This window comes from Panthera tigris, chromosome X, assembly GCF_018350195.1.
Source record: "Panthera tigris isolate Pti1 chromosome X, P.tigris_Pti1_mat1.1, whole genome shotgun sequence".
In the NCBI taxonomy this organism is placed as follows: domain Eukaryota; kingdom Metazoa; phylum Chordata; class Mammalia; order Carnivora; family Felidae; genus Panthera; species Panthera tigris.
The window spans coordinates 102,675,546-102,684,501 of record NC_056677.1 but is presented as its reverse complement, the minus strand read 5'-3'; the positions used below and the strand labels follow the sequence as shown (position 1 = coordinate 102,684,501).

The window sequence follows — 8,956 nt, the reverse complement described above, 5'->3', positions numbered from 1 at the left end:
CACAGCAGCCAAAGTGATGCTTACAAAATATATGTCAGATCATGCATCCAACACCCAATGAATCATGATGGCCTTGGGTATATAAAATAATCTATACCAATCTATATGATCTTACCCCTCTGCTACCATTCTGACTTCAATTTCCTACCACGTCTCCTGTTTTTAACTTCATTCCAGCCACAATGACCTCCTGGTTGTTCCTTAAACATACCAAGCATACACCTGCTTCAGGACATTTGCACTGGTTTTTCCTCTGCCTGCCTGACATCTTTCCCTGAAGACATTTATCTGGCTTGTTTGCTCACTTCTTCAGATTTAAGCTCAAATGCCTCCTTAACAGAGATCATTTTTGAACACTCTATATAAAATCACTCTCCTGTCACTCTCTATTCCTTTTTCCCTATTCTATTTTTCTTCACACTACTTATCTCCACTTGGCTATTACAGATTTATTTTTTAAGCTACTGTCCACCTTGTCCATGAAATTTACACTTCAAGAGTATCTCAATTTCTCATATTGGTATCCTAGTGCCTAAACTGTGCTTGGTATGATGATAAAACTCAATGTTTGTTGAATGGATAAAGGTGAACTATTTCTCCATGTCCACCAAGTCCACCTCCTGGATACCATATTAAGTTCTTCATAGGGAGGAATCTTGCCTCATTCTTTTCATAGTATCTTGAATGAAATACATACTAACCATTCAAAGATCCTCATCGATTGGTTTATGCATATTTAAATTGCTATCCAAATAGCCTAGCTGAGATTGAAATTAGCCATGAAATGTTGATAACCAATATTATCTTAAACTGATATTACAGGAAAAACTAATACACTTGATAAATGGTAAAACAGATGAAATTTTTTCAGGTTCAACTAATACCTATTGCACTTGCCACATAGAAATAATTGCCAATGTTTTTGTATAGCATTTAATATGAATACATTGATTTTCAGGGATTAACTCTCCCAAAATTATAGATCTTGCACATCACAGAACTAGAATTCTAATTCCTTAGCTCATGGTTCTAAATTTTGTGCTTATACTTCTGCCTTTCAGTGTTTCTCCAGTCAAATGCTTCCTAATTATTGCCTCCGTCCTCCTCAATCTTTCATTCTCTAATCCATACCACATCTTGAGAAGTTTGTCATTAGTCACACTTTAGCTGTTCTCTTCATCTTCATCAAAACTTAACCCTATGTTGGCTTATTGTTACACTAACCCAAGTCAAGGGTAAATGACCATTACTTCTTGGTCCAGTAACTTCACATAAGAAAATTGACATACTGCTAACAGAAGTCTCTGGCTATCTAATGAAATGAGAAATTCCCATGAGAATTTTAGATACTGGGGCCATACCAGACAAGGAGCATCATGATGTGTTTAGGCAATTTTTAAAGCCCCTTGCACACATCCCCCTAGGCAGCTACTGATTGTGCCTACTTCAAGAATAAGCTATGAGTATACATATATATACATGGTGATACACTACTCTTACTCCAGAGAGTATGAAATGAGAATTTCTCTAACCTACTTTTACTTAGCACTCCACTGACAGTTATGTTTTCTCTGTTGACCTAGGGGACACTGGAAATAAATGTAAGGGGTGAGAATTAGTATAAAGATTACTATTTTTCTTGTTTTTCATCTGTAAATAGTATGAAGTGAGTTAAATATATAAATTTTAAACCATATAATTTTTACTTATACCATCTGGGCATGTATTGAACTTTTATCAAATAGCTTCTATGCACAATGTACTGTGTTAAGCACTGTGAGAAAATCCTGCATATTATACACAATTCTAGCTCTCAGAGATTCATGTAATCTTCTGGAGAATACAGAAATGTCTATGAGAACTTGCAGGTAAGTAAACTTAGTATGGATATTACTGGTTTAAGTTTAGTCCACCCATGCAACAATAAGTACCAACTATATGCAAGGCTTTATGCTGGGAACTAGGCATTAAGTGATGAACATAACCTATCACAATCCTTATGTCATGGTATACACAGAATAGTAGGGAGGACACAGACATAAAGGAAATAATAATCTAAAAAATGGAAATTTTTAAATTGTGAATAAGTGCTATGAAAATAAGACAGGAAGCTCAGGGAAGACTTCATTGATATGAGGATCACTAAGCTATGATCTGAAGAGAGAATAGGAATTAAGCAAGTAAAAAATGGAGAGAAAAATGTCCCAGGCCCTCTGGTAAGAGGAAGCAAATAGAAGATTGAAGAGACACCCGTGTGGCAAGAGAAGATAAAGCAAGTACATGATGAATCTTGAGAGGTAGATGAAGCCAGAATATGATGCAAGACTCCTGGAACATGGTATGAAGCTTCAAAATTAGAATACCATTTTCACGATGGAATTAAAAACTTTTTAAAAATTCTATCCAATTAGTGTTAGGATATTCCTAACGCTAGAGTCTTGTTTACTTATACATTAATTATATTTGTCTATTACTCCGATACATTATAGCTAACTTGGTTAATCATGTAAATTACTATTTAACAAATATGATTTTATTATAATTTAAATATTAAGTTAAATATAATTTATATAAAATAAATATAATTAAATATTATATTAAACTACTATTTAACAAAAATACACAACAGATGAGAAAAGTTAGCCTTTCAGATGCCTTTCTAAACCATATATGAAAGAGTAAGTGTGCATTTGCAAAGATTTAGAGATCATGAGATAAATTCAAATTGGAAATTAAATATGAAAACCATTCTGTAAATAAATTCTATAATTTTAACATATTGAGATCATTTGTTTTTCTGAGAAAAGGCCTGAGAAAAATGTGATCAAATAGCAGCTACCTTATATTTACTTTAGTCATCAATATTTCTTTTAAAGAAATGGAAGAGATGTAAATTCCTTTCTGAGATACACATTTTTGCTATTCTCCATTTACAGTTAAAAACTTCTACTGTATTTATAGTTTCACCAAGTGTGTTTTAACAATCTGGATAATGCAACAACACATGTTGTTCCAAGTACTATCTTTATCACTAAGAGGTGCTTTTATATCTTTGAATATGAGAAATTCAAGGTAAATCAAAACCCATGGTACATACTTCAAGACCTCCTTCAACCCAGACATAGCTGTATATTTTTTTCCATTATATTCATGGTAGATACAATATCAGAAGCACTTAACAGAAGAAACCGACCACAAAAGCCATGCTCTTGTCATACACATCTGTAACTTCAATAATGTATGACTCTTGTTAACATACAGGGAACTATGAGTGTGAAATATCCCCACCAGAAATTATAGCCTTAAAGGAGAAAATTGTGCTTCTTGGTTCCTAGACTAAATAGAGAACAAGAAATCAAGAGTAAACACAAAGGTCTCTTCCTATTTAAACAGTATAATGCCTTTATTAAATATGTACTTAATCCAGGACCAATAGCATCCACTTCCCAAATTTCATAAAATATTAAAAGTATATTTTTATTATATTTCATTTTTTAATGTGGAACGTTTCATGAATTTTCATGTCATCCTTGCACAGGGGCCATGCTAATCTCTAATCATGCTAATCATTCCAATTGTAGTATATGTGCTGCCGAAGTGAGTACAAAAGTACACTTTTAAAAATCAAATTTTACTAACACAAGAAGCATTTTAACATATTTTTAAAGGAATTTTTGAATAAAGGCTATCACATTGCACATTGCTCAAGCTTTTTTTCCCCCTTCTCCATGTACATCTTCCTCAAGAAGCTTGTGAGCTTTTGGAAACTTTAGAGATCAAAGAGCTTTAATTTTGTCAATTCCACATTTTTAGTTTAACAAGTACATCCCCATTCAATGTTCTTGAAAGCGTTCTACAGTAATCACTACTTGAAAGATAATCTGATTATGTACTTCAGCTCACTGTAGTTGTAATACTTCATTTTTTTTTTTTACTGCAATGGTCAAATTCAGGGCAATTGCTTCCCATACCAAAATGGAGGCTGTTATTGAATATGAGCCATATTACTGATTTAATATACAATATCATTGCTATTGTTACTATTATCACTATTACATACAACAATTTGAATTTTCTTTTAATCAATTTTCATATACTGTGTCTTCTAAAATATTACCTCATTTATGTCTCAGTAATTTGAAAATACCTCTGTATTATTCAGTTTGGGCTGCTATGACAAAATACCATAGACTGAGTGCCTTGTAAACAACAGAAAGATATTTCTCACAGTTCTAGATGCTGACAGTCTGATATCATTTTCCAGCATGGCTGGGTTCTGTTGAGAGCCCTGTTCTGAGGTGCAGACTGCTGAATTCTCCTTGTTTCCACATGGTAGAAAGAAAGCTCTCTAGGATCTCTTTTATAAGGGGAATAATCCCATTTATGAGGGCTATAATCCTCATGTCCTAATCACTTCCCAAAGGTCTCACCCTCTAATACTATCACAATGGGGATTAGGGTTTCAACAAATGAATTTTGAGAGGACACAAACATTCAGTCCATAGCAATCTCCAAAGGAGGAGGTGATTTAATTTATAATGATGTTTCTGAAATTAAAATAGAATGTGTTTTCTGAAGCTGTAATATACAAATGTCCCCTATATTATATTTATTACACTTATTAACTAAATTTACCAAAATCCTAAGAAGCTAGACTCCATTATAGGTCAGGTATGGTTTCTTTCCAGCATTTATTTTGTTTATTTATGAGATCTGTATGCATCTTTTAAGAATTTTGGCATATTTGAATATCATGGAGAAATCATATGCTATATTTCATTATTTAGTCTTCTTGTATCATTCATTGGTGAATCCAAATTTCTGAAAAGCCTTAGGTTCCTGTGAGGTTAGTGTTGACATCATTCAAATAATATAAATTTAGTATGTGTACTAAGACAAATAGAACATATTTGGAGAAAAAAGCTCAAACATAGTCATTTGTTCTCTGAAGAAAACTGTAAGTAGTAACACTAAAAGACAAATATGACAAGGGTAGAAAATCAGATATGAGTTTATAATGTGATAAAAGTAATAGGAAGGTAAACACTCCCCTTGACAATTTAACATAAGTCTGTTCAAGAGAGACTATGACATAGTTTCATCAAGCAACAAATGAGGTACTCAGTACTGTAAAAATGTGGAGAGAACTGGGATAGTTTTCACTTGAAAAACAATTCTTTGGACAATTAAGTCAGCCTTTAGTATCAAGTATAGAAACACATTGATAATGAAAAATGGTGGATTTCTGGGGTGCCTAGGTGGCTCAGTTAGTTGAACGTCTGACTTCGGCTCAGGTCATGATTTCATGGTTCATGAGTTCCAGCCCCACATCTTGACAGCCTGCTGCTGTCAGCACAGAGCCTGCTTCAGTTCTTCTATCCTCCTGTCTCTCCCCCCTCCCCCATTCACACTTGCTCGCGTGCTCTCTCTCTCTCTCTCTAAAATACAGTTTTGTAAAAAAAAAAAAAAAAAAAAAAAAAAATGGTGGATTTCTGAAGTTGTTAAATTTTTTAAATGCATAATACGTGTAACTTTGCTGTCATGAAACCCTCTATAACAGAGCATTTGTATGAATTTGGGTACATATTGGAACTCCTTGTAAGAATATTTAGTTACCAGATTTATCAGCAAGAAAGTCTTTTTTCATTAATTGCTTTTCTGTAGCCAAAATATTTGTAGAAATGGAGGTATTGGGAAGCAGACTCATAACTGTCCTCTATTACACTAATCTCAAAATGTTGGAATGTATTTTGTAGACTCCTTACTTCCATTAATAATTCTGTCATGGATATCTAATCTATAAAATTACCTAAATCTTAACAAAGCTATTTATATGCTTATGCTATACATCAGGTAATAAAAGTTCTCAACCATACATTACAGTATAGGTGTTATTGGCACAATTTGACAGATGATGTGCTTTCACTAGTCATATGTTCTAGTTAATATATCAATATTAATATACTAATATATTACATTCTATATATATGGGTACCAGTCATTAAAACACAGATTACAGTAAAGTTAACAATATTATAATTGCTGCAACTATTCTTTTGTTGCTTCTACACTTATTATTTCATTTAATCCTTACACTTACTCTAATTATATTTATCAATATTCCATTTTCCAGATGAAGAATTTGAAGCCTTATCAAAGGTAAGTTCTTCTCTACACAGTCACACAACTATTTAGTGTCTTAGCAAGAATTTGAAAGAGAGCCAATCTGAACTATGGAGTGCCTTTTGATGTAAAAACTAAATACAAGTAATCTATTTTAGCCTTTCTTTCATAATCATGATGATATAAGTAAATTATCCTTAGGAAATAGTTGTATATGTACATCATATATCACAGTTTTAACTAACCCTATATTCTTCTGAGTTTGTGTTCTATGTGTTTCAGTGGGACTCCAGATTTGGTTTTGTTTTGTTTAGTTTTCTGGAAAAGAAAATCATTGTCTCTGATTCTTTGTACTATTTTTTAAAGTTTCCATTTACTTTGATGGTTTTAAAAATATATTTCACATATAACATTGTGTAAATTTAAGATGCACAACATGTTGATTTCATACAGTTACATATTGGAATATGATTGCATTGTAGTGATAATTAGCACCTCTATCATTTTGGATTAAAAAAGTCTACAGGGGAGGAGAGTAAGATGGCAGCAGAGTAGGACTCCAGGCTCACCTAGATCCATGAACACAACTAAGAAGCTAACAAATTATCCTAAATACCTCAGAAATCAGCCTGAAGATGGTGAAAAAACTCCACAACTAAAGGGAGAGAAGAGGCCATATTGAAGAATGTAGGAAGTGCAGAGACATGGTTAAGGGGAGAAACAGATCACAGGTGCCATAGAGGACAAGGAGCCATGGTCATGGAGAAGGGCGAGAGAAAGAAAGAGAGAAGTACCCAGGGGAATGCATAAGGAGAACATTTCTCCAAAGCCATGGGCTTGGAAAATGAGAGGGACTGAATTTCATGCATTCCTCCAACCAGTGGGACTTAAAGCCTAGAGTTTTAAAGGTGAGTAGGCTTGGCTGGGATAGAGCCTAAAGGGACTTCACTGTTCCAAGAGAGAAAGCAGAAAAACAACCCTGGGGCAGATAGGTTGGAAACAACCATCTGAAAAATAACTGGGGCACACAGGGGTGAGATTATTTGTTCTTCTCAGAGGTAGAGAATTTATCACAAATGAAAGAACAAAATAAGGCCAAGGCCAGAGATCTAGGCAAAACAGATATAAGTAATATGCCTGGTGTAGAATTTAAGGCAACAATCATAAGGGTACTCACTGGGCCTGAGAAAAGAATAGAAGACATCAGGGAGACCATTACCACAGAGATAAGAAGTTAAAAAAGAATGAATCAGAGATGAAGAATGCAATAAACAAGGCTTGGTGGAATGAACTGCAGGATGGAAGAAAGAGAGGAACAAATTAGTGACCTAATGAGGCTGAACAAAAGACAGACAGAAGAATTGTGCACCAGGAAAATAGACTTAGGCAACTCAATGACTCCATTTCTCATTATTATGAGAAACATAATAATATGCCTATTATAGGAGTCCCAGAAGAACATGGAAGAGAAAGGGGGTGGAAAATTTATTTGAAGAAATAATAGCTGAAAACCTCCCTAATCTGGGGAAGGAAACAGACACCTACATCCAGGAGGCAGAGAACTCCCATCAAAATCAACAAAAGCAGGTCAACACCAAAAAATACTGCAATTAAATTTGCAATATATAGTGATAAAGAAAAAATCTTAAAAGCAACAAGACAAATGAAGTCCTTAACTTACAAGGGAAAACCATAAGGCAAGCTGAAAATTTCTCAACAGAAATGTGACAAACCAGAAGGGAGTGCCATTATATATTCAAAGTGCTAAATGGGAAAATTCTGCAGCCAAGAATACTTTATCCAGCAAGGCTATCACTCAGAATAGAAAGAGAGATAAAGAGTTTCTCCTACATGAACAAAACTAAAGGAGTTCATGACCATGAAACCAGTTCTGCAAGAAATATTAAAGGAGTTTCTAAACACAATGGAAAGACCAAAAGAAACAAAGACAAAAAAAGCATCAGAGAAAATGTCCAGAAACAAAGACAAAACAAGTAATAAAATGGCAATAAATACATATCTTATCAATAATTACTTTGAATGTAAAGGGACTAAATGCTATAATCAAAAGATATAGGGTCAGAATGGATTTAAAAAAAAAAAAAACAAGACCCATCTATATGCTGTGTACAAGAGACTCATTGCAGCCCTAAAGACACTTGCATATTGAAAGTGAGGGGATGGAGAAACATTTCTCATGCAAATGAGTGTAAAAGAAAGCCAGAGTACTAATACCATATTGGACAAAATAGACTTTAAAACAAAGACTACAAAAAGAGACAAAAGAGCACATTTACATAATCATAAAGGAGACACAATCTAAAAGAAGATATAATAACTGTAAATACTTAGGCATCCAACATGAGACCCCCAAATATATAAAACAATTAATAACAAACATAAAGGAAATAATTGATAATAAGACAATAATGATAAGAGACTTTAATACCCCACTTACATCATTGAACAGATCATCTAAACAGAAAACTGACAAGAAAACAATGACTTTAAAGGACACAGTGGACCAGATGGACTTAAAAGATATTCAGAACATTCCATCCTAAAGCAGCAGAATACGCATTCTTTTCAAGTGCACATGGAACATTCAACAAAATAAATCACATATTGGTCACAAAACAGGCCTCAACAAATACAAAAAGACTGAAATCACACCATGTACCTTTTCTGACCACAACACTATTTAACTTGAAGTCAACCACAAGAAAAGATTTCAAAAGACCACAGATAAATGGAGGTTAAAACACATGATTGTAAACAATCAACGAGTCAAGCAAGAAATCAAAGAAGAAATTTAAAAATATAAGAAAACAAA

General features: G+C 33.6%; 1 non-coding gene across 1 annotated transcript; it reads right to left on the bottom strand.

The window, feature by feature from the left end:
* Nucleotides 1-3,493: 3,493 nt before the first annotated feature.
* Nucleotides 3,494-3,605, bottom strand: LOC122235590. Its single transcript, XR_006213638.1, has one exon. It is a non-coding gene; the product is annotated as a U6 spliceosomal RNA (small nuclear RNA).
* Between the last annotated feature and the right edge of the window lie 5,351 nt (nucleotides 3,606-8,956).